The sequence below is a fragment of the Nelumbo lutea genome, chromosome 5 (assembly GCF_056320005.1).
Source record: "Nelumbo lutea isolate HS-2025 chromosome 5, American lotus-T2T, whole genome shotgun sequence".
In the NCBI taxonomy this organism is placed as follows: domain Eukaryota; kingdom Viridiplantae; phylum Streptophyta; class Magnoliopsida; order Proteales; family Nelumbonaceae; genus Nelumbo; species Nelumbo lutea.
The window spans coordinates 69,639,275-69,664,348 of record NC_142688.1 but is presented as its reverse complement, the minus strand read 5'-3'; the positions used below and the strand labels follow the sequence as shown (position 1 = coordinate 69,664,348).

The 25,074-nt window shown below is 36.9% G+C and overlaps 1 non-coding gene and 1 pseudogene across 2 annotated transcripts; one reads left to right on the top strand and one right to left on the bottom strand.

Annotated features, from left to right (window-relative positions):
* The first annotated feature begins 5,520 nt into the window (after window positions 1-5,520).
* Window positions 5,521-5,627, top strand: LOC148852833 (small nucleolar RNA R71). Its single transcript, XR_016100088.1, has one exon. It is a non-coding gene; the product is annotated as a small nucleolar RNA R71 (small nucleolar RNA).
* Window positions 5,628-15,358: 9,731 nt separating this feature from the next.
* On the bottom strand, window positions 15,359-16,620 carry LOC148852832 (putative carboxylesterase 18 pseudogene; annotated as a pseudogene). Its single transcript, XR_016099541.1, has one exon. The product of XR_016099541.1 is annotated as a putative carboxylesterase 18 pseudogene (transcript).
* Window positions 16,621-25,074: the final 8,454 nt, after the last annotated feature.

Sequence of the window (25,074 nt, the reverse complement as noted above, 5' to 3'; positions counted from 1 at the left end):
CTGTTCAGGCAATAGGTATTACAATCATTGGTAGTACATCCGGAGGTTTTCCAAATTCCATGTCCGAGGATAGGTCTTCTGCTGAGGTGTTTGAGCTGAAAGGTACTGGGGGCGAGGACTTTTTTGATCTTGTAGGGACCCGCCCAATTGGGGCCGAGCTTTCCTACGCGGGGCTCGGGCACTATGACTTTTCTAAGGATGAAGTATCTTTCTCGTTAGTGTCTTTCTTTGACCCTTGAGTTATAGTAGCGGGCTACCCTCTTCTGGTAGGCTGCCACCCTGATTTGTGCCTATTCTTTGACTTCTTATAGCAGGTCCAAGTTTGTTTTGAGTTTTTCATTGTTCTTGGCCTCGTTGTATTCCTCTGTTTGAAGCATTGGTTGGCCGATCTCCGCCAGGATGACGACTTCGATGCCATAAATTGGGTTGAAGTCATGTCTTTCTGAATTGTCAACCAGAAGTATCCTTGACTTAGTGCTTTTTGGGTTAGGGCTCTGCCCTAGAAGTGGTTTTTGCAGATGCCTTCGTGAATTCCTCAGAGCACGTAGTCTCCCTCCTCCTAGTGGAGGCATCAGAGGTAGGGTGGTGTAAAGGATCTTCAGTATAGTTTTCCCTCTAGCAAGGCATAGTGTGCGGCTTGACATTGGAGTCGCTTGGCCTGGTTCCTATCGTCGGGCAACTGTTCGGTCAAAAGGAAGTTGATGATGGGGTCCATCCATGATGGTTCATCTTGAACTGCGAGGACATGTGCTTCTTTAGTGGATGGCCGAGGTAATTTCTCCACATGAACTGTGCAGCTGAGGGCTGCGCCCGAGGTGCTCGTCAACTTGGATAGGGCGTCAACTCTAATGTCCTTGGTTCATGGGACTTGCTGTAAAGAGAAATGTTGGAAGTGGAAAGCTAACTCTTGAACTTTGTTGAGGTACTTCACCATGCTTTGCTCTCTAGCTTCATACTCATCATTGACTTGGTTCACCACTAGTTGGGATTTGCTAAAGGCCTCTATTTGTTACGAGCCGAGGTCCATAGCGAGCTGTAATCTGACGATGAGGGCTTTGTACTCAGCTTCGTTGTTGGATGCTAGGAAGTCAAACCTCAATGCGAACTCTACTTCAGCATTATCTGGGGTGAGAAGGATGAGGCCTGCTCCACTTCCTTTAGAGTTGGATGATCCGTTAACAAAATGCTTCTAGGTGGGCCAAGCTTCCTTGACTAGCCGAGGTCCTTCTTCTGGTTTGTCTTCAGGATCTCGATGGAGGGCTTGGCTGAAGTTGTATTCTGCTACAAAATCTGCCAAGGCCTAGGCTTTGATTGCTGGCCTCAACTGGTACTAGAGGTCAAGCTTGGAGAGTTCGATGGCCCACTTTGTTAGATGTCCCAAGGTCTCGGGCTTGGTGAGGATGGCTTTGAGTGGTTGATTGCTCAAGACCATTATGGTGAGGGATTGAAAGTATGGCCTAAGCTTCTTGGTCGAGACCACCAGGGCGAAGGCTAAATTCTCCACCTCGGGATATCTGGTCTCGACGTCGCAAAGGACCTTGCTAACGTAGTATATTGGCATCTACACTTCCTTTTCTCTAATAAGGACTGAGTTGATGGCCTCGTCCCTGGCTAATAGGTACAAGTACAAGATGTCTCTGGGGAGGGGACGAATAAGGAGGGGGGTGAGGCAAGGTATGTCTTTAGTTTGTCGAAGGCGTGTTGACACTCCTCCGTCCAATGGAAGTTGTTTAGCTTTTTGATGGATCGGACGAAGGGTAGGAATCTGTTGGCTAACTTCGACATGAAGCGGTTGAGGGTGGCCACTTGGCTTGTTAGTCTCTATGTCTCCTTCACCAACCGAGGTGGTGCCATATCCAGTATGGAATGGATCTTTTTAGGGTTAGCCTCTATGCCTCGTTGAGTGACAACAATACCCAAGAACTTGCCCAAGGTGATGCCGAAGGCACACTTGCTGGGGTTTAGCTTCATGTTATACCTTTGCAAAGTGTTGAAGGTTTCGACCAGGTCTGAGCTGTGTGCTTCAACCTTCAGGCTCTTCACCACCATGTCATCTACATAGGCTTTGACGTTCCTCCCCATATGATTCTTGAAAACTTTGTTGACGAGGCGCTGATAGGTTGCCCTAGTGTTCTTGAGGCCGAAGGGCATAACCTTGTAATAGTAGGTGTCGTGCTTAGTGATGAACGAGGTCTTCTCCTCATCCTCAGAATGCATCTTGATTTGGTTGTATCCAAAGAAGGTGTCCATGAAGCTGAGTAGCTCGTACCCTATAGTGGCGTTGACGAGATGGTCTATCCTCGGCAAAGGAAAACTATCTTTTGGACAAGCTCGGTTGAGGTCTATAAAATTAGTACAGATCCGTCACTTCCCATTATCTTTATTTACCATAACCACATTTTACAACCAGTTAGGGTAGTGTACCTCTCGGATGAAGCCGACGTCGAGTAGCTTGTCAACTTCCTCTCCTATGGCCTTCCATTGCTCTGGTGCAAAGTTCCTCTTTCTTTGCCGAACTGGCCTAGAGCTCGGGTCTACACTCAGCCTGTGAGTAATGATCGAAGGGTCAATTCTGGGCATGTCAGCGGCAGACCATGCAAAGGCGTTGGCATTAGTTTTGAGGAATCTTACCAGTTCGGATAGGCTTTTGGGGGAAGGTTGGACTCGATGTGGATTACCTTATCAGGCTCGGCCTCGTCTAAAGGGACCAAGATGAGGTCCTCAGCCGGCTGGCCTAGACTCGCTGATTCCTTCCTGAGGTCGAGATCCTCGAGTGGCAGTGCTTTTTTATTCTTGCTCTTTAGTGCTGCAACGTAGCACTGACGAGTTGCTTGTTGATCCCCCCAAACGACTCTGACGTCGTGCTCGATGGGGAGTTTGAGGGTAAGGTGGTAGGAGGAGATGGCTGCCTTCAACACGTGAAGGGTCGACCTCCCGATAATGGCATTGTAGGGGTACCCGATCTTTATGACCAGGAACTCTGTCATCCTCGTTACCTGCTGAGGTTCTGTCCCTACTGTAACTAGTAGGGTGATTCTTCCTTCCAACTGAACTACATTGCTGGAGAAGCCGTCGAGGGGGATGTCAGTAGGCTAGAGGCACTTGGGCACTAGCTTCATCTTCTCAAATACTTCATAAAAGAGGATTTTTGCGGAGGAGCTACCACTTTAGGTCCTTGTTTGTGAAGGTGAGGGCTACATTCTACTTCGGCTTCTTAGGGGTTGGCCCTTGGATGTTCAGCTGCTTGGCGTAGGTTTTGCGGGCCGAGGCCGAGCCTTCGACTATGACGTCGGTGATGCCTACGAGATGTTGGTGGTGGTGGTGCTACTACTAGGAGGACGAAGCCTTGGCCTCGCCCCCGAAGTACTGCTTGAGGTAACCACGATGAATGAGGGACTCTATCTTGTTCTTTAACTCATAGCAGTCCTCAGTGTCATGGTCGGTACCACGATGGTACATGCAGTACTTCTTTGGGTCTCCCCTTTTAGGGTTCCTCTTCAATTTTAAGGTCACTTCACATACTCCTCCTTGCTGACCTGCATCAAGGTTTGGGTTCAGGTGAAGTTGAGTGGCGTATATTGGTTATTAGCCAGAGCCGAGGCTGTGGTCGATGGCTTCCTATTATCCTTGTTGTTGTTGCTGTTGCAGTGGTCTCCATTCTTTCTCTTCTTCTCGGGATCTTCACGGTGGCGCTCAGCCTCCCTTTCTTGGTGGTCATCGGCCGTGGCCTCCTCGGCCACGATGTACTTTTGGGCCTTCTTGAGGAATTCCGCCTTGGACTTCGGCGGGTCTTGGCTACAGAGCACTCTAGGGCCGAGCCGGGGAGGAGACCATTGATGGTGGCATGCATGGAGACCATCGGGTCGAGGTCTCAGACCTTGAGTCCTTTCTTCTTGAAGTGGTCGATTTAGGATCGAAGACTCTCTCCCCGCTTCTGCTTGACAGACATTTAGCGAGACGACACACTTCTGGCATCACCTGCTGCTAATGAAGTGGGTGAGGAACAAGTTGGTGAATTGCTCCCATGAACTAATTGAGCGAGGTGGGAGGCCTGAGAACCATCGCCGAGCTGCCCCCTTGAAGGTTGCCTAGAAAGTTTGGCATGTTAGCGCGTCGGAGTACCCATAGAGGAGCATGAGCACCTTGAAACTTTCTAGGTGATCGTTGGGGTCCATCGTCCCTTTGTACATTTTCAACACGGATGCAGGGCTCTAGCTGTCGGATGGCTCTAGCTGGCCGAAGCGTCGGTTCTACTCTCTATAACTTGGCGGAGCTCATCCTTGATGGCCCTGAGCTGGGCTTCTAGGTCCACAGTCCGAGGGTCGAGGGGGACCTGGGCCCGGTCCCGATCCTCACAGACTCAGTGGGGGTCAGCTCGGATCCCTGAGTACTCGGATGCAGGGCCGGGCCATTCCTTCTGGGATGACGATCATTTAGGAGGTCGTGGAGGTCTGGGACCTACATGGGAGAGGCGTGGCGTCAGGTGATAGCTATGATTATAACCCTAGCAAGTGCACTAGTTATCAAGTAGTATAAAGATATCGTTCCCACTAGGATTTAACAAAATAAGTATTAGAACTACAACATTTCTTAATTATTTGGACAACCGAAATTCAGATTCAACAATAAGAACTATTAAAAATTAAAAATAGAAAAGGAAAATAAAAGCAAGGATGATCAATAGCTGAATATGCAATGATTAACTGAAATCACTAGGACCATTGGTCCACCTAACCCTTCCAGCTCTCTGGTCATAATTCTGGGTCTCGCCAACAGTCTTCCCACTTCTTAAAGCAATGGCATTCACTTGCTCCCTTGGATTCTTCTCTATATTGTTGGGCAATCGTCCCTCTTTTCTTTCCAACAATATATTCACAATCTGCCCCACTTGGACTTCTAAGTTCTTAATTGGTGCTTCTTGACTTAAGAATCTTTTTTTTTATGTTCTTGAAATTTTGTTTCAGCAACATTAATGAACTTATAAATCATTTCTTCTAAATTATCCTTCTTATCTTGTGGGGGCGGCTGTTGAAATCCCATGGGCGCTTTTTGTTGGTTGCTGTTCCATGAAAAATTCGGATGACTCCTCCACCCTGGGTTGTATGTGTTCAAATAGGGGTTGAAATTTGGCCTGCCACCATAAGAAATAAAGTTAGCATTTTCATGTGGAGCAAAAGGATTACCTAACGGATAATCAGAATTAATATGTCCTAATTGACCACAGAGATCACATGGATTGCTAGACGATGCATTTATTGCTGCAAATTAAGATTATCTAATTCTTTATTCAGACTAGCAAGTTGAGCAGATAAAGCTGCAAAAGAATGGATATGGTATACTCCCCTTCGATTAGTTTGATCATTATTCCATTGGTAGCTATTTGGCACCATTTCTTCCACTAGATCATAAGCTTCCTATGGCGTTTTCCTCATGATAGTACCTCCTGTAGCTGCACCAATAATGGAATGATTAGAGGGGGTAATACTATTATAAAAAGTTTGGATTTGACGCCAAATTGGTATCCCATGGTGAGGATACTTCCTAAGCATCTCTTTAAATCGTTCCCATGCCTCATACAAGGATTCCCTCTCTAATTGAGCAAAAGTAGTGGTATCATTAATTAATTTTGCTATTTTAGAGGGTGGAAAATACTTAGCAAAAAATTTTTGGGTCAAGTCATTCCAATTGGTGATGCTTCCTGCAGGGAGTGAGTTAAGCCAATCTTTACCTCTATCACGTAATGAGAATGGAAAAAGTCTAAGCCTAATAGCATCATCGCTAGCTCCATTATGTTTAAATGTATCACATATTTCTAGAAAATTAACAATATGTGCATTAGGATCATCACTTGGCAACCCACTAAATTGAATACTCGTCTGAATCATTTGGATAATTGCAGGCTTGATCTTGAAATTATTGGCTTGCAAATGCTAGAAGTAGCCCCATCCATTGTTGGACAAGCATAGTCCAAAAGGGTGCAATTTGCTTCGTCTGCCATTTCTTCCTCAATTTCTTATGCTGGTTCGCCTCTTTCAACCTTCTCTTTCGTTTTACCTTTGTTGGCTCTTTGCAATATGCAAAGGGTTCTCTCTATTTCAGGATCGAATTCTGCTAGTTCTTCTCTTCTAGCGTGTGTCATACACTAATAAATCTGAACACAACAAGAGTACGATTAAATAAAAAAATAAAAACAGAAATAAAAATCCAAATTAACCATGGTTAACAAGTTCTAATATTATTTTAGGATTAAATCCCCGACAACGGCGCCAAAAACTTGATAGCTATGGTTATAACCCTATCAAGTGCACTAGTTATCAAGTAGTATAAAGATATCATTCCCAAAAGGATTTAACAAAATAAGCATTAGAACTACATCATTCCTTAATTATTTGGACAACCAAAATTCAGATCCAACAATAAGAATTACTGAAAATTAAAAATAAAAAAAGAAAATAAAAGTAATGATGATCAATAGCTGAATATGCAACGATTAACTGAAATCACTAGGATAATTGATCCGCCTAACCATTCCAATAAATATTAATGGATGAGATTAACCAAGATAATTTATCATTTTCATAATCTGAAGTTTTTCCAAATTTATTTAATATTCTTTCCCAAGATATATCAAATCTATTTCTATCAAGTAACCCTTCGATCTCTCGACTAGAGTTCTCAAGATAGAAATGCATTAAGTTCAAAGAAAAACTTATACATTCAGATGAATCATGTATATATATCCCTATATACCATTCAATTCACACCATGAATTATTTAATCCATTATATGAATTCCTCTCCCGATTCATTCACATAAACCCAATCAATTAAGAGGTGGCCAAACTCCTAATCGCATTATGCATAATAACTCATAGACTAAATGAAAATAACAATCTTGGATAAATCACAATAGAAATCAATTCATTGTCATGGTTAGGCTTTCCACAGCCCTAGCTTCAAATAGATGAATTCATGATAGAGGAAATAAGACAAACAAGAGGAAAGAAATAACTCATGATGTTGCCCTTGGAGCTGAGATCTTGTCTTCTCCTTGCCGCCACCTCCTTCTTGAAGCCTTCTTGCCTTGTTGATCTCCTTCTTGAAGCCTTCTTGATTGTCTTCTTGATTGCTTTAGAGAGAGCTTCCATGCTGGAGCTGGTCTGCCTAACCCTTTATATAGTTTTAGGAGGAGGGGCTGTTACAACTACTTGGAGTTATCTCAAGAGTGTATAATCCAGGTTAGTTCTAAATTAATCCTATCATATCTTATCTCTTATTTAGTGATCTCAATCTTCTTTAACTTTCTAGGATTACATTTGAAATTCAAATATGAGAAGACTCTGGATTCTTGAATTCGAGTTGGGCTGCTATAAGGCTTTTCTGCGAATTGGGCTTCAACTGTGAGTTGGGATTCACTACAGATTTTCTTTGACTTTGGTCCTGATTTTGTCCTCGATTCAGGCTGAATCTGTCAAAACCAAAAACATGAAAGTTTTAGAGTTCTCTCTTATCTTTCCAGTGAATCCAGAATCAGCACAATTGGAGTCCGGATATGGGAGTTATTCCTAGATTACTGAACAGTGCCGAAACTGTGAAAAATCATCTGATTAGCCTTGTCTTTCTTCTGACGGCTTCTTTCCTTGCCCTGAATCAAAATACAAGAGTAATGAGTCCAATTAAGTGTTAATTAAGTGTAAAAAGACTGAATATCAGAGATAAGAATATGATAATTTTTATTCACATCATCGGGCCTCTGCCCTCGAGTGGGGGCTGTGGCGGCCAAACTACCTGTCTTTGTCCCAAGAGTTCTCTCTTCGTTTGTGGCGATGGTGTTTTTTGGAGTCCGGGTGGGACAGTGTTGATTCTTTCCCTCTTCAACTAGGGGGTTTTGCTGCTTGCGGGGCTGGCTAGTGTGCTAGTTGCTGCAAGATTTTGAAGGATCGGCCTAGTGATAGTCGGTGGGGCCGAGGGGTAGCGGGTCCAAGGGCTCACGCTTTCCCTAGTGGGTCGAGGTCTTGGTGGGGAAGCCATTTTGAGGGCGGCCTCCTTCCTGGGGGTATGCCTCATCCACTTGCCGGGCGAGGTGGTCCAACCGATCGAGGACCGCTTGAAAATGCTTCGCTATGACTAGGTTCTAGGTGTTCCTGGTGTTTCTCACCATATTGGCTGAGACTTAGGAATTGATCCTTTTAATTGTAAGTTGGATTGGGGGAAGTCTTACTGACATTCCCACAGGTGATGCCAATTATTGATGCTCGGATTATCCGAGGTCAACACTGTCAATTTGCTCTCATGTTCTGGATCCTTTACCTTGTGGCAGTCACCTCCTATTTATACTTGAGGCCGCCTGGAGGTAGGTGACCTCAGACGGTCTGGATGTAGTTTGTACCGAGGTGTGCAATCATCGGATGGTGCGATGTGACACCACGCGATTGGCTCTGCGAGGCCTGCCAGGCCCAGTCCCGCGTCCACCCTAATTGGTCATGCGCGAGGTGCCAAGGTCAGCTCTGCACGTGCCCTTATTGGCTCCGCTCTGAGCTTCACCTCCTGACACGTGTAGGCCCGTTATTGGCCTAGCCGAATGCACCTACATCAGAAATTATCATGAAAAAAGGGAGAAATCACTCTTTCTTGGTTATAGTTGCTTTTGAAGCCTATGGAATTTGAGAGGGTCAGTTAGGGAGATGATAGGAATGGGTTGTGCCACCTACCACCGACTTCAAGGGGGTATTCGTATCTTGGATTTTGAGATAAAAATCGCTCTTTCTTGCTTATACCAAGAAACTCATGTTCTTTTTTCAGACTTATGAGGGGAGTGACTAGGGCCTAAGGAAAGTTTATTTTCCTAGGTATCACTCATGTGTAACTAATACCTATCTCCTAGGTGGGAAAATACCTTTCTTACCCGTGAAAAAAATTGCCAACATTTTGATAGGACAAAAATGCCCCTTTTAATAATGGATTTTTATTGTTAAAATGGTCATTAGCTTATTTATTTGGGAAATAAAAGAACATGAATAAATGCACTTACATGTAAATAATTTATTGAAAAGCAAACAGAGCCCAAATACATCATATCAAAGTTTGATTCGGATGTGATTCGTGTAAACACCCATTGAGGTTTCTGCATTCTCGGTATTTGTAAAAACTTGATTTATGGGTGTTAGCCAATTAATTGAATTCATTGAATACATTATAAAGGAGAAAACAATTGTGAATTGTTCATGCGCATGGAGCATCCTCTTATAAAGAGTTAATCAACTATACTGTGTTTGATTTGAAGGGAAGGGATCCCTACCTTTCTCTTCCTTTTCCTACTTTTTCCTTCAAACCAATAAAGAGCTAATGGTTCCCTTTTTCTTATCCAATTTCCCTTTAAACAAAAAAAAAAAAAAAAAAATTGCAAGTCTAAAATTTTTGGTATCATGTCTTTCGTAGAATCCATTAGTATAAGAAACAAGAAAACTTGTCCCACATAATTCAAAGTTCGTCCGAAAAACCAACCTGTGATTCTTGTCTAAAACGAAAACATCTTCAAAATCAATAGATTTTAACAACGGGGAGCAATCTAGATAATGCTATAATGGCCTTATACAGATTTTCGAATTCAAATCAGCCCCTCATAAGATGGTTTTCCACAATATCGCGGAGCACATCCCCCACCGTGTATTGAGAACATCTCTCAATGATAGTATCAGAAATGGTGTAACATTGTTTCCAATACATGACGGAGATGTGCTGTGATTGAAGCAACATTTGTTATTACAATTTGTGGTGCTTGAGTCGCTCATGTTTCATCTTTGTGGTTCCAATAGGGCCACGTCATTGCACGATTGCCACATCCTAACTTGACACAACTTAGTTGTACCCATTGATTGTCATCTCTCTTACCAATCAATGAAAAAGATAAATGGACTCATAAAATTGACATTTGTTGAATTTTCTAACCAACAGCCCTTTCGAAAGATCTGCTCCCCACAAAATCGTTCAATCGCACGGTGGATCTCAACGGTAAGGATCTGCTACCAGCACAATGCTCCCAACAGGTGACTGCAGCCAGACATGGAGAATATCTCACTCCTAGGACCATAATGACTTGTGACAGTTTCGGTAATAGATCTGAACTCGGATCCCAGTTTCATAATCATATATGCAGTGTCAGACCATGTTGGAAGTGTGGTCTCTGGAGAAGCACTTCAGATTCCGAACATTCACCCTCCATATTAATTGGGACACTTTTGATTCGGAATGGGTTCGACTATGATATCCAAATATAATAGCCAATGAGGTGTTATTTATCCCATGGGTGGGTTTTGATTGGATGGGCAGCGTGTGACCAACTCAGTCACAACAGCTAAAAAAAACAGGGAACAGGTTGAAAGTATGGCATATACAGAACCAAACTTGTCAGAGTGGTAGGTAATACTCTCTGGCTGAATCATTTCCAAAATTGCAAGGTGAAAATCCTAGTCGCATTAGGTTCGGACGACCTTCCTATTTTCTTAGATACGGATTTCAAGGTAAAATATTAGAGAAGATTTTTTTGATTTGAGAAAATGTTGACTGATCATGAAGATTTTCAAAAGCTCATGGAGGGAACTTGGAGTAATAATAGAAGAGGGTCCAGTCAGGTGAAGTTAGTGGGTAAGTGTAGAGATTTGAAGGATAAATTGAATAGGTGAGGTGGAAGAGAGTAACTTTTGGAAATATAAAGAAAAAAGTTCAAGACCTCAAGGATCAGTTTAGTGAGGAAGCATACAAAGTAGGGGAAGAGTTTAACCAAAATAAAGTAAACTCTTTAGAAAAGACTTGAATACGTGGTTGAAGAGGGAAGAAATTATGTGGTTGCAAAAATCTAGAGTTAATTGGTTGCAAGTGGGGTATAGAAACGCCAAGTATTTTCACTCAGTAGCAAAAGGGAGAAGTAGCAGGAACAAAATAACTTCTCTCAAGAATTCAAATGGGGAATGGTTACTATTAGAGGAGGAGATTACAAAAGAACTGGAAAATCACTTCAAGGGTATTTTTAGCTCTTTGGAAACTAAGCAGCAAGATGAGTTCTTAAGTTGTGTCACTAACAGGTTGAGTGAGCAGGAGAGTTACCTTCTTGAAAGAAAAGTCACAAATGAGGAAATTAGGGAAGCTCTTTTTTAGATGGCCCCCAGGAATGCTTCTGGTCCTGATGGATTCCCAAATTTATTTTTCCAAAAGTTTTGGGGAACTATGTGTGGAGATGTGATCCAGGCTGTAAAAAGCTTTTTTTGAGACCGGAACCTTACTTAGGGAATTCAATGAAACTTTCATAGCCCTGATCCCAAAAATCAAAATCCCAAAGGAGGCTGCTCATTTTAGACCTATCATCCTTTGTAACTCCATCTACAAAATCATAGATAAAGTCTTAGCAAATAGGATTAAGCCACTGTTAGGAAGGTTAATCAGTGTAAATCAAAGTGATTTTACCCCCGGTAGATATATAGAGGACAATATCCTCATAGCTCATGAGATCATTCATTTTATGAAAGATGCTAGAGGAAGAATTCCTTGGATGGCTATGAAGTTGGACATGAGCAAAGCCTATGATAGGGTGGAATGAAACTTTTTTGGAGAAAGCTATGGTAAAGATGGGATTTTGTGACAAATGGGTTAACTGGGTCATGAAACGTGTGTCCTTTGTCTCCTATAGGATTTTAGTTAATGGAAATCTAGGTCAAAAGTTAATCCCAGAAAGAGGGTTGAGACAAGGAGACCCTCTGTCTCCTTACTTATTTTCTTTGCTTGGAAACCCTGTCTACAAAGCTCATAGAGCTAGCCCCATCCATTTTTTGCAGATGACAGTTAGATATTTTCTAAAGAAGAAATGGAGGAGGGGCAAAGTATTATGGATGCTCTCAAATCTTATGGGAAAGCCTCAGGTCAACAGGTAAATTTCTATAAGTCCAAGATTTTTTTCAGTAAGAATATGCATCATAGGTTGCAAAAGCTTTTGGCAAATTTTTTAAAAATGAAGAGGGTAGATACCCCATCTATATATCTAGGTCTTCCCACTAAAATTGGTAAATCTAAGGGGACGTTCTTTTTTCGGATTTTGAGAGGGCGAAAGTTGGTCAATGGGATTGTAATTCCCATTGACCAAGAATCCCATGTTCTTTTTTCAGATTTATGTGGGGAATATCAGAATAGGGAAAGTTTATTTTCCTGGGTACCACTTACTCGGGTAAATGATACCCATCTCCTAGGTGGGTAAATAACTTTCCCACCTAGGGGGAAAGTTGCCAACACTTGTATGGAATAAAAATGCCCATTTTAATAATAGATTTTTATAGCTAAAATGGCCATTGCCTTATTTACACGAGAAATAAAAGAATATGGGTAAATGCACTTATCCATGTAACTGCATTTACTAGGGTAAGTAACTTACCAAAAAGCGAACATGGCCTAAGAGGAGTCTTTTCAATTTCTTAATTGAACGAGTGGAGAAGTTGCTCTCAAAATGGAATGAATCTCTGCTATCCCAAGTAGGGAAAGAAGTCTTGATTAAAGCAGTATCCAATGCAATTCCTAACTATACAATGTCCTGTTTTCTACTACCCAAAAACATTTGTAGTGACCTAAAGAGAATCCAATCGAGATTTTTTTTTTTTTTTTTTTTTTTGGGGGGGGGGGTCAAAGGAACAAAAGAAAACTCATTGGGTAAGCTAGGAGGTAATAAGCAAAAATAAATGTGCAGGAGGTAATAAGCTAGGAGGGATCCCTATAAATTTAACCTAGCCTTTCTGGCTAAGTAGGCTCGGAGGTTATGTGTGGAAGAAGATAACCTGTGGGTTAAGATCATGAAAGCCAAATTCTTAAAAAATAGAAATTTTTTGACTGATAATCTGCACAAGAGAGGTTCTTGGGGGTGGCAAAGTTTGGTAGCCGTGAGAGAGGTTATACAGAAAAGAGCTTGTTTGGTAGTAAATGTTGAAACAAAAGTAAGGATTTGGGATGATCCTTGTTTAACAAATGTAGAATCCTCTAAAATTATGGGGCGCAAAACATATAACCCTGATTTGATATGGGTAAAGGACCTCATGAGGGAAGTGGGTAAAGGGTGGAACACATGAGTGGTTGAAGAAAAATTTGGGGAGGAAATCACAAAAAAAAAATATCTTGAGTATAAATCTAGTTAGGGGAGAGTGGGAGGATAAGTTAAAATGGACTTTAAACCCAAAAGGTGTTTATAAGTTAAGACTGGGTACTATGCCCTAGCATCTCTCAACAGGGTCCCAACCATTGAAGCTGTGGCTAGATTGGGGAAAAAATAGTGGACTGAAATTTGGAAAACAAAAATTGACCCAAAAATCAAGAACTTCATATAGAAATGCTCTCAAATGCCCTGGTTGTGAAGGAAAATCTCTATTATAGGAAACTCTCAAATGACAGCCTTTTCTCTATTTGTAACCAATACCCTGAAAGTGTAATGCACTGCCTTTTTGAATGTGACCACGCAAGAGCTGCCTAGTTTGGATCTCACCTAAATTTCATGGTGGGGATAGTTGGAACAAATTCAAATTTTAATACTTGGTTTCAAAACTAGGTTGAGTTTTGTTTAACAGGCAGAGATAGAAAAGAGAACCTAATGGTTTTTTCTTTTCTGCTTTTATGGAATATTTGGAAATCTAGAAACATGAAAATTTTTGAGAACGTTGACCCATCCCCTAGAGTCACTCTTGCATCTTCTTACAGGATGTGGAGGGAGAGAGTGATGATTTCTGATGGTGCGCAATCCGGTTACTCCTACCTGGCACTTGCGTGGCTCCTGAAAGGTACCTGAGATGGAGAAGATGAAGAATCCCCAGGGGGGTTTGCCCAGCGGGAACACTTCGATGCTTAAGTTAGAATTCTATAGAAAATGCAAAGAGAGAATGGAGGCTAAGAGTGCAGATAGAGCGAGTAATAGGAGTTACCTCTGTTCTTTGATATTGGGCTTCTTATAGCAAAATTCAGTTGCATCAGGCCCACTAGCCTCTGACAAGGCAAGTATAACCACCATTGTCATCCTGCTGCAACCATTACAGGCAGGGTTGAGGTGGCATGCGTGGGGCCATCATTGCAGGGTACGTGCCTGTTAGGTGCAAGGCACCCTCTAAAGGTAGCAGGCATGACACTGTCTGACGAGGAACGTGGTTGTTGTCCCCAGATTTGTTGGGTACAGTGGTCGGGCAGGAGATCTTCCTACGATATGCTGACCTGCTCTTTCGCGAGTTACCCTGTGCTAAGCTATCCCGCAAGTGGCGAGCTGTCTGTGGCAAACTACACCGAGCTGTCCGACCCAAGGTGTCTTTACCATGGGGTATCTAGAGGCGGATCGGGGTGTTCCTATTTGGGAGTGGCCTGAAATCCACTGGGAGGAGCTCGGGTATCAGTAAAGGTCAAGGGGCCCCGAGCTCGGAGGTAGCTCGGGGTGTCTTAGCCTCGAGGAGGAGGTGCAGGCCAGGCAGCTCTCGGCGAGTAGCCTATCCCGCCGAGTTGCCAGGCTGAACTCGGTGGGTCCTTCCCTTTGAGTTGCGGCTGCGCTTGCTATGCTGTCACGCTGAGTCATCGCTTGAGCAAGGTCACGCCCACATGTATTCGTGCTACGAGATCGGGCCAAATCACCTTCCATCAATTTTCTAAGCAAGATCGTCAGATTCTTCATTTCAACATCCAAACTCGAATGAGGAAAGATCATCTTTTTGAAAAGCTCCAGATGCAGGGAAGTTTAAATTAAACGTGGATAGAAGTTTTGAGGGTCCTGGAAGGTCAAGTTTTGGAGCAGTTCTAAGGAATGAAAATGGTATCGTCATAGCTACAGTTTTTGGCAAATCTATAGCAACTTTCCCCATACAAATAGAAGCAATGACAATTCTCAACAGCCTGGAGATTTTGAGTATGTACAAAGAAGTAATTGAAGTGTAATCTGACTGTCAAATTTTGGTGATCAATGACCGATGATCTTGCAATTTCTTTTGGTTATGCTTGCAAAAAAAAGGGTATACAAGAGTCTGGGTTATTTATGCTTGATATGCCAGAATGGATACAAAATCTGGCCAACCAATACTTAGTTAGACTTTAATCTCTTTTGGTTTTTATATATGTGACTTTTATTTAATGAATTATCTTGCTAGCTTTCTATAAAAAAAAAAAAACCAAACTGACTGAGTGTACTTATTATATGATTTTGGCTACGTGGCTTTGTCCCAAGTTCTTACTATTCCAAACTGATTATATATTTTTTTTGATAAGATTAATAATATATAAAAAGAACTAACTATTTTATATTCTTATATTCTATGTTAAAAGGTAATTTTATAAACAATATGTAACATAATTATGACATATTCTATCAACATATAAATAGTCAAATTTATTAAAATATAATTGGAAGGAGACTACCACACACACATACACACCGCCTATCTCTTGTACCAGTTAATAAATTGGGAATAGTCCCCATTAATAATCGGCTACAAGATTGATAAAGATAAAATTAACAATTAATATTATTCGTTTTATTTATATCTCAATTTGACATTTTTCTAGATTGATTGGCAACGAAATCCTTGATCTCCGTAAATATGAGAGAAGATTCGGGCAATTCGGGAAATGCATAGGCCGCATGGATCGCGTTGGGGTACTCGATCAACTCAACTTCTTTGCCCGACCTCTTCAACCACTCGTAGTATCTCCTCTGCCAGTCTTGTAACGGATCGAAACCTCCGATCAACAACAACGTCGTGGGATATTTCAGACCCGATATATCGGCCGCATTTGGCCCCGATACGTTCACCACCTCGTGGTCCCGGTTCGAACCCTCCGGCAAGAACGCCTTCCACAACCAGTCCGTGACCTCCACCGACACTAGCGGCGCTCCCCTGAGCCGGAACTCCGATTCGGTCCGCTCTTCTCCGCCGAAGAACGGCTGGATTGAGATCAACCCGATCACCCTCAGCTCCTGAAACTCCGCTTTCGCCGCCCTGCACACAGTTTGGTGAGCTAAGTTGGCTCCGGCGCTGTCGCCGGCGATGAAGCACCGCGAGAGATCGGCATTCGCCGGAAACCCCTTGCAACTTCTTCCGTCGAGGAACAAGAGAGTGTCGAACCCGTCGTCGTACTGTGCCGGGAACCGGTGTTCCGGTGAGAAGCGGTAGTTGACGGAGACGACGACGGCGGAGGCCTTAAGCGCCATCCGGCGGCCAATGAAATCATATCCCTTGTTGTCGACGCTTTGTAGGGCGAATCCACCGCCGTGGAAGAAGACGATCACCGGAAGGCTGACGTTATCGGCAGGCTCAGTGGGGGTGAAGACGCGAAACCAGAGGTTTCGGGTAGGGTCGACGGTTATATCGGCGGTTTTAACGCCTCTGACTGGTATTTCGCTGGGCGGAACCTTGGAATCTAAGAAGCTGAGGAGACGGCGGTTGACGGTGCCGTCAGATCGACAAGCGAGATTTGTAATAGCCGAGATCATACGAAGGAGGAGCCTCAACTTCCATGGAAGCACCAGAGACTTTAACGTTTGTGGATTCTCGCTCATCTCTCCTCTCTCACACAGTTTCTATCTCTAGTTTCTCTCCCTCTCTCTGTGTTCACTAATTCAGTAATGGGTGGGTGGTTTTTTTATATGGGCAACCATCCAATGGTGATAGTAGATGGTCGACGACCAATAAGTGAGCGTGGGACCCGAAGAGCAACGAAGATATCTAGAAGCAATCAAGTCACGGCGTTTTTTAGTGGGCCATATCATTACATCAACGGTTGTGATTCACGGTTTTAGTCCTGTACCACTCCGAATGCAGTAGCTGATTTTGAACTTTCCTACTAACCATAAATCGGGCCCCACAACCACCTACTACTTTGAATTATCATGGGCTTGAAACGCTATAAAGATAACAAGCATCCAATAATATTAATAGCGATTGTCGTGCTGATATGATATTATTAGAAAAATCACTTTTCATATTAAAAAAATGTCTCTAAAATAATAAAAGATTGGTGATTGTCTCAATAAACACACGACTAATAATTCGATTTTGCTGGCAAAGTTCACACTTGAGTAAATATTAATTGCTCTTATTTAAAGGCATGTATTATGCCACCAAATATTATTTCTAGGGGTATTTTAATTAAAATTAAGGCAAATAAATTTATAATACTTACAATTGCCACTAAAAGTATTAATTGCTATTTGGTACTTTCAATTGTCTTTAAAGATCATTTATTTGTATTTAAAAAATTTATTTTATCATATGTAAAGTTTATATATTTATATAATAATATTTAATTTGTTTTTTAGGTATATATATATATATATATATATATATATATATATATATATATATATATGCATAATTTGTAATTTCCCCCTAACCCCCTTTTCCCCAAAGTGATAATTGCAGGGTTTGAATCCGCGTTAATACTGGAACAAACCAACTAACACACCAATGAACCAGACCTCAGTTGGTATAACAACGTTTAATTTGGTATTTAAAACAATACATTGACATATCTATTAAAACATAACCATTGTTTTCTGAATATTGTTTCATATTAATTGATACAAATTCAAAAATAAAAAAGAATAATCCATTTACAAAAAGCATATGAAATGAAAAATGCAAAAGACAATTCACTTTCTAATCTAAGAAAGAAGAAAAATGTAGTTCATCTTTTTCTACAACCTATAAGAAAAAAATAATACAACAAAAAAGCAAAAAAAGGACAACAAAAGAGTAAAAGAAGGCATTGTTGGAAGCGTTAGACATGATCTTTAAATGAATAGGATGAAAATTCAAAATTCATATGATATAATCAAATGTGAAAAGAAAAAGGACAACAAAAACGGTTAATAGTAGACCGATGACCACGATATAAACTCGTCCATGTTAAAGTCTAAAAGTAAAATTTGGGTACCAACATTTCAAAGTTGGTAATGTCAATAGGTTTGGAGGGATAGGAATATAGGATTACCCTAGTAGGTAGGTAGTTCTTAGCAATGTGGTATATCATTCTAAAACTTGCATTAGATATTACATGATCACAACTTTTGTTGATTCATGTTTTTAATATCACTCTTTCAAAACAAGGGCCATTACCTAATGTTGGTCTTAGCCATCTAGGATTGAATTTCTGTTCTCTCTTGTCAGCCCAAGATCTTACCATGGCCCCTTGAATATTAGTCTTTTGGATCAAGAATATCTTTATTATCTTCTTATTTTTAACATTTAGGTCATAAAACGGAACTACAATAAAGCATATGATACCTTCTTTGATATATAATACCCCATCTTTTACCACTGCACCAAACTATGGTATCTTAAATATCCACTATGAAAAAAAAAAGTCTTTTGACAACATTTTATTCACGACAAACGTCATATGGAATTTGTGACATCCCGTCACCCTCTCAATTCCACGCCAAAAACTTTTTAGTGACATTTGTTCTAAACGTTGTTGAAATCATTTTTTGCTGATGTTGACTTTAGTTTTTAAGACGTTTATTGAAACATCGTCATAAATTTCTCTCACCAATACATATATGGCGTGGCCAAAATTGGAATTTGGATTAGTTTTGCTTTAGTCATTTGTAAATTGATCAAAATTGAACAACATAAACACTATATGTATTTTATATTTTCATATAATTTTTTTAATACAGGAATGTAGAAAAATTCCCATATTTCTTAGTTTAAAAAATTTTATATCATAAGTTTAATTTTTAAATTTATTTTTTAATAATTCCACTATAATTTTTCAACTTAAATTAAAATTTTTAATTTTAAATCTTTTGAACCGACCGACTAAATGGAAAATCGACCGAAATTGATACAACTCGAGTTCGTCGATTTTCACTAATGGTCAATTGATTTTGGGTGACCAACTCCCCAACTTGACTAGGTCTATTTGGTTGGCCAAATAGACTACAATTGAGCTGAACCAACCTGTGAATAGTCCTAATTTCAGCTAAATTAATAGTATAATCTCTAATAAATAATAATAGTTTAATGTCCAATAATTATTTAAAATTTATAGCAAAAATTCATAATTATTGAAAATATATTGATAATGAAAAATAAATAACTAATAAAATATAATAAATACTAAAAAATATATTAAATTAGTCAATTAATAGTTTAATCTCTAATAAATATTAATCAATAAATTACAACAAAAGTTAAATAACAGAAGTTTAATATTTAATAATTATTTAAAATTTTCTATTAAATAAAAAAACAAAAATAATTATACATAATTTTTGAAAATATATTTCTCATGAAAAAACAATAAATAATTACTGAAAATACAATAAATATATTAATTTTAGTATTGATAAATATATAATAACTATAGATTAAGATTTTAAAATTATTATGAATAAGTATTAATGTTTTGAAAGTTGTTTTCTAAAATTATTAATTGATATAAGTGAAATTAGTTATTTACAATATTATTTAGTTATTTTAATAATATCATTATTTAACTTTTAAAATATTAACTATCAATTAAAGTTAGTAATCCATAAATATACATATATATTAAAATTGGTTTGTTCATGTCAGCGTCCTTTCCTTTGGGAGAAGCTATTTATCTATTTTCTCCATTTTTTGCATTTTTCTTATTTTCTTTTGAATTTTTTATTTTTTTAATTCCATGTCATTTTTGAAAGAACCAATGTGATGCATTTTCCCAATAACCCAAATAATCTCTTCTCCTAAACTACCTCCCCCACTATCCCCCGCTTTCTTCAAAATTATCTCTAATTCATTTTTATCTCCAAAATTATCTCTAATTTAGTTGAGAGTTTCTCTCCTAAATTATCTCTAATTCCTATTTATCCTCTCCCCAATTTTTTATCTATATCTATCTAAAGAAAGTTTGGATTAAAAAATTTAAGAATCATTTAAATATTTTAATAAAATTATATAATATCTTTAAAATATTTATTAAAAACACAAAATATAAATTTATATTTTTACAAAATATATCATGAAATTATATACTAACAATTTAAATTTTGTTTTTCTAGATTATCAATTTAAATGTTTTTCCAAATATTTAATAATATATAATAGCTTTAAAATATAAAATTCAAATAACAAAAAACTTAAATTATTTTATAAATTATTTAAAATTTTAAATAACTAAATATTTATCATAACTAGATTTTAAATAGTTAAAATAACGAAATTATGTAATAAATCTAAAAAATTTCTTCAAAGTAGAAAAATAATTATAACATAATATTAAAATTAATAATAGTTTAATATATTACAAAATTGATAATGAAATTATGTAATAATTGTATAAATTATGATTTTATGGATAATTAAATTCAATAAATAATTAATAATTAAGAAATTAAATATTTTTGCATATTTTTTAAGTAGTTAAATATCTAAATGTTTTAAATAACAAAATATTTCACATAACTGGATTTTAAATAGTTAAAATAAAGAAATTATGTAATAAATTTACAAAATCTCTAAAAAGTAGAAAATTAATTATAAGATAATATTGAAATTAATAATAATATAAAGGTTTACATATTATTGTACATAATTAATTTCACTCATATCAAGTAATAATTCGAGAAAATAAATTTCAAAAAAAAATTAATGTTTATTAATAATAATTTTAAACTCTTAATATGTATTTATTATATAATTTTATATACTAAAATTAATATTTACTGTAATTCAGTAATTATTTATTGTTTTTTTTATAAATGTATTTCAGTCATTATGTATAAACTTATTTTGTTTTGTTATTTAACAAAAAACTTTCAATAATTATTGGAGATTAAATTACTATTATTGAAATTTTTAAATTTAATTTATCATACTTTTTGTATTTTTGTTATAAGTTATTAATTAATATTTTTTAGAGATTAAACTATTATTTGAAAGTATGCTATTTATTGGCTAAGTTAATATATTTTTAGTACTTATTGGAGATTAAATTATTGTTATTTATTAGAGATGATACTATTAATTTTGTTGAAATTATGAGTGTTCATGAGTTGGTTTAGTTCGGTCATAGGCTATTTGTGCAACTAAACTGACTTGGTTAGGTTAGGGAGTTAGTCAGTTGAAACTGACTAACCTTTTGTGAAAACTGACCCACTCAAGTTGTATCTGTTTGGGTCGATTTTTTGGTTTGGTCAATCGGTTCAAAAGATTTAAACTTAAAAATTAAATTTAATTTTAAAAATTATAATGTAATTATTAGAAAATAAAAATAAAAATTAGATTTATGATATAAAACATTTTTACTAAGAAATATGAGAAATTTCCCACTTTTCCATATTAAAAATTATATTTAAAATATAAAATATTAATATATATCCATGGTTAGGTCATTCGATTTTGGTCAGTTTACAAATGACCAAAGCGAAACTGATCCAACTTGGTCAAATTGGGAAATTTTTTAACCAAAGCCAACCTAAAGTACTAGAAAACCGACCAACTTGGTTTCATCAATTTGATGAATAAACCTAACTGGAATTAATTATTGTTATTTTTGTTTTATAAAAATTTTTTAAAAGTAGTTTATAAAATATGAATAATTATTAATTATTGAAAAAGTTGAAAATATAAAACAATTGTATACTCTTGTGTGTTTCTATTATGGGCATTTACTAGAACACACTTTTAAGGATGGCAATTTTCTCCATCCCCGATGGGGTCCTGACTTTCCCTACCCGATGGAGCTGGGAATGGGGATTGTCTTGGCGGGGTGGGGGTGGGGGTAGGGATTAATAGCAATCCTCGGTCAGGGTCGGGGGTGGGGATTGAGATCCCCGCCCTACCCCGACCCTAATTATATATATATATATATATATATATATATATATTAAGTGTTATTTATATTAAATATACTATTATATCATTTATATTATATATATCAAAACATATTTAAAACATTATTTATAATTTAAAATTTTTATTTATTTTAAATAAATTTATTTAAAAAACTATTATTTCAAAACATTTTGGGATTCGGGTCCCCACAGCGAACCCATCTCCATCGAGGGTTAATTTAAGAATCGGGGTTGGGGATGGGGAATATGATCCCTGTCTGTTGTCATTCCTACACACCTTATAGTTTTACATATTTACTTAAATCAACTTTATAGTTTTCATTTTACTAAAACATCCCATATATTTTACAACTTATTTACTTAATCAACCTTTCATTAAGGAGTGTTTGTTTTGCCATTAGTCTCATGATTTTTTATTTAAAAAATACCCTTAACAGTTTTTTTTTTGTATAGAAAACAAAATTTACCAAATATAGCCAATAGAGTGGTTGTTCATGTCTTATTAAGGGAAAAAAGGTACTTTTATTTTTATTTTCTTTTGATTAAATGTATTTAAATGAACATTAGGGTCAACATTGTCATTTTTCATTATCATCTAATTGAATATTGATTAAATCCATTGCAAATTATTAGTGATGTTTTAGTAAAATGCCAACTATAGGATAGATTTTAGTAAATCCATGAAACTATAAGGGGTGTTTTAGTAAATGACCCTTTTCTATTATTTAGCTTTCACTTAATAAATCCCGTGCATTGCATGGGTCCTGCTAGTATCTATATTAATTGATTAATTGTGTCTATAGTATTGATATCTACTATTTGAATCCCATGTGGGCCCCACCTATTTGGACCTGGGAGAGGGGTGCCTAACCCCTTCTCTCTCCTATTCAGATCTTACCCAGATTGGTTGGACTAGTGCCTTGGCATTTGGAGTCATTATTAAAACAAAGCATTTTGAAAATCACTCTTGGAGGTCCCATCACCTCCATTTCATAAACTGATGGGCAACGACTCCATTTCCAGCCCTAGTGGCAAAGTGACCCATTTCCTGACTCTCACAGACTAGCAACTCCACTAGGGACTTCTTGGACCATAGGTGGGGACCACATGGCGCTCGTTTGGATTTATTGCCATTTTTGTATATATATTGCATGCTTATATGTTAGAATAATGATTGCTTATCTCTTTGTGTTTGTTAGATAGTTCTTTATTGCTTTATATCTACTATTTCTCTATCTGCTTATGCACATTTTGCACACCATTTGCATTAGATTATAGAATCCCATGTTGTTCTATTAGGAGAGTAGTAGTTTATGCCACAGGATCAAAATATCCATATGCTATACTGAAAGTTCTCAAACCAGCCACCAACTTGAGAAGTCCATTTGTCAGATGGGTGGAGGTTTGAAGGCTGACAACCTTGTTGGAACCATGCATTAAGTCTAGGTGTCAAACCCTCCCCTCATGCATCACACTCCACATGTCAGCCTAGTCATTTAGGATGTTAGCCACCTAGATTTGTTTGCTTGCATACCCCTTGTGGGGCCAACATCAAAATATTAACATAAAATCAATAAAAATATAAAAATAAAATAAAAAATAGATAAAACGTCAAGAGTCCAATGAAACTAAAATAGAAATAGAACAATAGGATAAGATATATAGAGATAAAAAAACTAAAAAAAGTAAAAAATCAAAAAAGAAAGAAAATTAAAAAAAAAAAGAGGGGTTAGAAAGGTTAGGCACAAGTACACATACAAGAAAATAAAAAAAATTAAAAATTAAAAACCCAAAAATTTTGAAAAAGAGGAAAATAGAAAAACAGAAAAAGGAAAAAGTAAAAAAAGTAAAACAAAAAAAGATAAAAAATTCAAATAAAAAAATGGGTAATAAGGTTTAGTTAAGCACAAATGCACATAAAAAATTAAAAAAAAAAACAAAGAAACATACAAATTAAAAAAAATGGAGGAACAAAAGAAAAATGGGTAAAAAAGAAAAAAAAAGAAAAGAATGAAAAATAACAAAAAAAACAGAAACATTAAAATAATCAAAATCCCTATCAAAAAATCAAAATCAAATAAAGAGTGAAAACATATATAATAATAAATCAAAAAGGAGAAGAAGAGAAAGGTTAAAGGGTAAGTTTTTAAAAGAAAACGAAAGTAGAAAAAGAGAAAATATATAAAAAATTAAAAGGGGTAAAATAACAAATTTCTTGAAATCCAGAAATAAAGTGCTAAAAAACAAAAAAACTAAAAACTAAAAAAGCAAAAAATATTGAAAATACAAATATGTGAAAAAATCAAGACAGTAAGTAATGAAATAAGGAATTCAAAAAAATCAGCAAAAACAGAAATACACTTAAAATAAAAAAGGGGGAAACTATGAAAAAAAATAATAACAACAAAATCATTTAAGTAAGAAAAATTCTACATATTTGTTTTGGATAATTAAGAAAGGTTAATCATAGCACAAATATATAAAATAAAATAATAAAAAATCAAAAATAAAAAATCCAAACAAAAGAAAACTTTAGTACAAATTCATAACAAACAACAAATAAAAGTATAAAATATAATAAAAATCCAAAAAGAAAATTATGAAAAAAAAGAAGATAGGTGAGGAAAGAGAAACCAAATCATTTAAGTGAAAAGAGATTAACTATATTTCTTTTGGATAATTAGTTAAAAAATTAAAAAGAAAAAAATAAAAATAAATAAAGAAATCAAAAATAAAAAGAATAAAACAAGAAAACATAAATACAAAACTCAAAAAACTAGTTCAAGTTAATCAAGAGTTAAAAATCCAAAAAAAACAAAAGATGATAGTTAATAATTAATAATTAAATAGTGAAAAATCATAAATAAAGAAAATGAAAAATTAATACAAGTAATAAAAAATAATTAAAAATGAATAAAGGAAAAGAAAGAGAAACAAAAGGAAGAGAAATTTGAAACATAAAAACATTAAAAGGAGAATTAAAAAAAAAGGATGAAAAGGAAAGAAAAGAGAAAGAAGAGAAAAACCCAAAAAAATGAAGAAGATGAGGGAAGTATAATAAAATGAAATAAGATGAATGATAAAAAATAAAATTAAAGAACAAACAAAAAGGAATCAAGGGCTAAAGGGGGTAAAAGTGTAAGGATAAAATAAAAATAAAAAAAATAAAAAATTCTGAAAATTTCCAAAATACCGTAAAATTCAAAAGAGAGAATGAATGAGTGAGAGCAAAATAAA